The sequence below is a fragment of the Muntiacus reevesi genome, chromosome 4 (genome assembly GCF_963930625.1).
Source record: "Muntiacus reevesi chromosome 4, mMunRee1.1, whole genome shotgun sequence".
NCBI lineage: Eukaryota > Metazoa > Chordata > Mammalia > Artiodactyla > Cervidae > Muntiacus > Muntiacus reevesi.
In genome coordinates this window covers 51,152,159-51,158,211 of record NC_089252.1, presented here as the reverse complement: position 1 = coordinate 51,158,211, position 6,053 = coordinate 51,152,159, and positions in this window count along the sequence as shown.

Below are 6,053 nucleotides of genomic sequence, written 5' to 3'. Positions count from 1 at the left end.
CTTCCGGCCTCGGCCGCCCGCGCTCCGGTCGGAGCCGGGGGCTCGCGCCTGCGCAGTGTGCGCCCAGCCGTGGGTTGCCCGGACGTTGACCGGGGCTGCAAATCCTCTTGACCGGTGTTCGGGACTTCCCTCCTGCGTAGCCTTGAAGGAGTGTTTACCATCCCAAACAGCTCTTTTTTTTCCCCTTTGCGGTCTTCGAAGTTACGTTCTTATCACAAGTTTTAAACGTTTATTTTGTGTAGAAGGCAGCATGTTCTCCCGGTCAACTGTTAGAAATGCTAACCCGGAGATGAAATTTTATGGGGATGGGGATGGGGGAAACGATGGAAATTATGGTGAGAGCAAGGCGACCTTGTAAACTAATATGGTTGTCTTAGTTGCTCAGTCATGTCCGACTCTTCATGATCGCATGAACTGTAGCCCACCGGGCTCCTCTGTCCATGGGATTCTCCAGGCAAGAATATTGGAGTGGGTTTGACAGTTTCTTCTCCAGGGGATCTTCCCAACCCAGGGATCAAACCCACATCTCTCAGGTCTTGTGCATGGACAGGCAGGTTCATTACCACTCAGTTCAGTTCAGTTCGGTCAGTCAAGTCCCACTCTTTTTGCAACCCCATGAACTGCAACACGCCAGGCTTCACTGTCCTTCAGCATTCCCAGAGCTTGCTCAAACTCATGTCCATAGAGTCGGTGATGCCGTCCAACCATCTCAACCTCTCTTGTGCCCTTCTCCTCCTGCCTTCAATATTTCCCAACATCAGGTTTTTTTCCAGTGAGTCAGCTCTTCCCATCAGGTGGCCAAAGTATTGGAGTTTCAGCTTCAGCATCAGTCCTTCCAATGAATATTCAGGACTGATTTCCCTTAGGATTGACTGGTTTGATCTCCTTGAAGTCCGAGGAACTCTCAAGAGTCTTCTCCAACACCATAGTTCAAAAGCATCGATTATTCAGCACTCAGCTTTTATTCAGAAAACTAAGATCATGGCATCCAGTCCCATCACTTCATGGCAAATAGATGGGGAAATAGTGGCTGACTTTATTTTGGGAGGCTCCAAAATCACTGCAGATGGTGATTGCAGCCATGAAATTAAAAGACACTTACTCCTTGGAAGGAAAGTTATGACCAACCTAGACAGCATATTAAAAAGCAGAGACATTACTTTGCCAGCAAAGGTCCATCTAGTCAACGCTATGGTTTTTCCAGTAGTCATGTATGGATGTGAGACTTGGATCATAAAGAAAACTGAGCGCCAAAAAATTGTTGCTTTTGAACTGTGATGTTGGAGAAGACTCTTGAGAGTCCCTTGGACAGCAAGGAGATCCAACCAGTCCATCCTAAGGGAGATCAATTCTGGGTGTTCATTGGAAGGACTGATGTTGAGATTGAAACTCCAATACTTTGACCACCCGATTCGAAGAGCTGACTCATTGGAAAAGACCCTGATGCTGGGAAAGATTGAGGGCAGGAGGAGAAGGGGATGACAGAAGATGAGATGGTTGGATGGCATCACCAACTCAATGGACATGGATTTGGGGTAGACTCCAGCAGTTGGTGATGAACAGGGAGGCCTGGTGTGCTGCGGTTCATGGGGGTCGCAAAGAGTAGGACATGATTGAGCGACTGAACTGAACTGACTGAACATATACTTTAATATTCCAATGAATGTAAAACACCTGGGTCATGGAACAATAGAAGGTGCTCAACAAATGTTCTTTCTCTGTGCCTTTTGTTGAGATGCCTCATGTTCCTGTGTGTGTTTCTTCCAATAGAGAAAGTTCCTATGTGTGTGTGTGTACATATATATATACATTCACACAATTATTTTGATTTTTTTTTACAAGAGTCTCTCTTATAAATAGGAGGTGAAAACTTTGAGAAACCCATTAAAGGACATGCTGATGCATCTGTAAAGAAGAAGAAATAACAGGCGGAGCTGGGGCTCAGTGGTTTTAGTATTAAGACCAAGTCTTCCTTTTTGGGGTTTTACTCTTAGACCTGTGGACCAGTTTCCCATAAGTCTCCAGTATAGGATCAAATATACCAACTTAAAACTATGCTGCTTTCTTCCTGATTGCCATTTCTTAAGTCTAGATAAAGTGCTTTTGAATTGAGTAGCTCTTTGGCCACTTACTACCTCTTTGGCTGTCATCAAGGGTCCAATTACTTGTAGACAACCTAGATGCATGTGTGCTCAGCTGCTCAGTCGTGTCCAACCATTTTGCAACCCTATTAACAGTAGCCCACCAGGCTCCTCTGTCCATGGGATTTTCCAGGCAAGAATACTGGAGTAGGTTGCCATTTTCTTCTCCAAGGGATCTTCCTGACCCAGGGATCGACCTTGTGTCCTCTGTGTCTTCCTGCATTGGCAGGCAGATTCTTTACCACTGAGCCACCTAGGAAGCCTGATCATCTAAGGTATTTTGTTGTAATTTCTCCATGTTGAGAATGATGCAAACCAGAGAAATACTACGCCAGATTAAAATAGTTCCTTTATAAGAGCCCTAGACTCACTTAACACTCAACTGTTTGACTAACTGTGAAGCAGCATTGAAAAACAACACCCATAATCAAGCCCTCTTTGGTTAGTTGAATATATGTCCCTCTGAATTGTGAAATTGAAGAGTGACTTTTAATTTAGTAGGAGAAAAGACAAATGGAATCTTAAAAGCCTAGGGGAGTGAGCTGGGCTCACTTTGTGAGTGTATTACGACCTTTGTAATAACACAGAGCCCACTCTTAGAAGGGCCCATCACTTGGTTTAGGTTGGCCCATCACTTGTTCTGCTGTTGCTGTCTTGAAATTCTTAATTTTTGAACAAGGGAGCCCTCATTTCCATCTTGCACTGGACCTCAATTATTTAGCCAATGCTGGAAACAAAGGAGGGAAGCAGCATAGAAAACAATGCTTATAAAACACTTGTGTGTCAGGCATAAGCCCAGCAGCATAAAAGCATAAAATTCAATTTGCCTTGGAGGGTGGGTATTATCAGTTTCATTTTACCAAAGATGAAACAGGCCAGCAGAAACTAAGATGCTTACTCAAGGTTATGCTTCTAGTAATGGTAAATCCACTTTCCAGAGTTTTCCGTAGAGAAGAATTTAATGAGAATGTTTCTTCCACCAAAGAAACATTTTCTGCCCATTTTTCTTGGTGCTTCCTTGGCCAGTTTGTATTCTTTTTTTCATCCCTTCCCAACTTGCCATCTGCTGGTCAACATTGTACTTTGCATTTTCTAGAATTTCATATAAAGGGAAATTCTCCAGTTACTTTTATATGGCTGTTTTCACTAAGTGCATAGGTATATTTAGTACTATTCGTGTATGTGCAAAAGCATGGCATTAAATAAGAATAAGTAAAGCCCTGTTATGTATTAGAGCTGCATTGTTTATAAGAAAATGTCCTTTTATGTACTGACAATCACTGAGAAAAAGAGTTGTTTAAAGTGAGAAGTGAAATTGCAACTAAGTAAATCGAAATTGTTTCATATAGATTCATCATCAGTAAGAGAAGTTTGAACCATCTGCCTCATTAAAAAGAAAAACCCACCAGACAACTTGGGTATATTAGGAGGCATAAAAATAAAATTTACTTAAGCTAATATGTGTTACTTTGTTTTGGGATGAATTAGGGAAAGCTTTTCTTTTTTTTAATCGATAAATTCCTTCCCCCAGTTTTAATTCATTGGCTCTAAGATCATTTCCAGAAATAAACATTTTGAGCATGAATCATAACTGTGTATTTAAGTGCCAAATAAGAAAAACAATTGCAAAGCAGAATAAACATTTAATTAAAGAAAATTATGTTTAATATTCACGGAGGAGCATGGGTTTTGCAGAGTGTGGGTAATGGATAAAGAAACTGGGGTCATTCACAAGCTTCTGGAGTCAAGACATTATGAATTTACAGACATTAAAAGTGATGAGCACATGGACTTCCCTGGTGATCCAGTGGTTAAGGTTCCATCCCTGGTCCAGGAAGATTCCACATGCCACGGGGCAATGAGCACCGCTACTGAACCCTCAGGCCACAACTACTCAAGTCCACGTGCCTAGAGTCTGTGCTCCACAACAAGAGACGCCGCCGCGCAGAGAAGCTTGTCACAGCAACTAGAGAGTAGCCCCCACTCAAGTTCGGGTGCAGCAGCAAAGATCCAGCACAGTCCAACAGAACAGTGACAGGCATGAAAGTCCACATCAGGGAAGCCTGGGAAAATTACCAGCGCCTGCTTCTCGCCTTCTAGCCAAACCGGCCACGTATGAATCAGAGGAAGAACTCTAGACAACGTTCAAAGGTTTTGCCGTGAAGAGTGTGAGGGCGTTTAGGAGTGTCTATGTTTTATGCCAGTGGTGACTAGGTAAGTAGAGGTTAACTGTAGGGTCAGAGAAACAATTTGACTTGGCGAGAGCCAAGGGCCTTGTTTTGTAGCCTTTGACTTAGTGCAGTGGTTCTCACTACAGTGATTTTGTCCCCTAGAAAATAGTTGGCAATATGTTGGAGAAAGTTTTGATGGTCACATCCGGGAAGTTCCAACTCTGCAAAACTGGCATCTAGTGGGTAGAAACCCAGGATATTGTTGAATACCCTACAATACACAGGACAGCCCTTTACGATAAAGAATTATCAGCCTCAAAAAAAAATTAATTAAAAAAAAAAAAAGAATTATCAGCCTCAAGTGTCAGCTGGGCCAGGCTTAGGGAACTCTGGCCTCATAGTGCTTATATCATCCTGCTCCCAACTCCTTCCTCATCTTAAGATGCCCAGTTGTAAACAAATAATGTAGAACTGGTCTTTGGTTATGTGCTTCTAATTATAAATAGGATAGTTTTAGAGAAAGGAAGATATAAGAGAGGGAAGCAAGAATTATTTACGTGATTTTCATTGTGGAGATTTACGTTCGGAGGCTAAAAACCAAATGAATGCATTGGCTAGAAAAGAGTTTTAAGAAAAATATTCACACTTTTATGAAGCTTGTGAGATGCCCCCAGGGTGAAAGGCTAATGAGTCAGAAATAATTTACAGGGCTTAGTAGCTAAAACCAGAAAGCACAGAAAGGCTTCAGATGGTTGAAAGCAAACGAGAATTATGGTATGCAGTTGTATAATGTGCCTTTTGTACAGTGTTTACTAAATAACATTCATCCAAGGATCTCACACCCTTTGCATAAGTTTTTCAATTGTCATGAGAAAACTGTCTTCTGTCTGTCTCTCTCTTTTTGCACATGACACTGCACACTAAGGCTACAGTCTCAAGCTTTCTCGGTGTTACCTAAAAATATTTGCTGCATACCATGTGATTGTGGCTAAGAGAAGGTGTAAGAGGCTGGAGTTTTTCTAACAGTCAGCTTCTCTTTGCTTTGACCTTTCTTTGTGGTTGTGTAGAAATTCGATGAAAGGAAGGCCTGCATAGTCATTTTAATAATAGCATTTTAAAAGTTGCTTGTAAAAAAAAATAATAAAATAAAAAAATAAAAGTTGCTTGTCAGGGTGTGCTCGGTCGACACTGCCTTGTCATTTTGGATAGAGAGAGGTAGGGACCAGCGTGATCATGTTGCAAGTCATTTGGTCCCAGTTTGTAAATAAAGTCTGCAAACTTGGTCATTGAGAAGAAGAGAACTCCCTGATACTGTCGAGAGAGTGCAAGCAGATTGACATTGATCAGACACACTGGGTTAAATTTATAGACACCTAACTTCAATGAAACATTGTTTTAATCGCAAAAGTGATTTGTGATTTTTATGGAGAATTTGGAAAATATAGAAAGGAGGTAAGAAGAAAATCATAGTCACCCATGATAATACATAATCTGGTGCTTAGAGATGATCAAGCTTTAGTAGTCTTTTCATAAAGTACAACTTAAAAAGAAAGCTTGTGCTTTATTTCACAAATAAACTTCTGTATCACTGTCTTTACTAAACCACAAAATCATTCCCTGAATACATGACATAGAAAAATCTTTGTATACTTACTTGTTTTTGATGTTACTTGAAGGAAGTGAATGTGTTTTCAATGTCATTTTGTGAAATGTTAATAATTTTGATTTAATAAATAATATT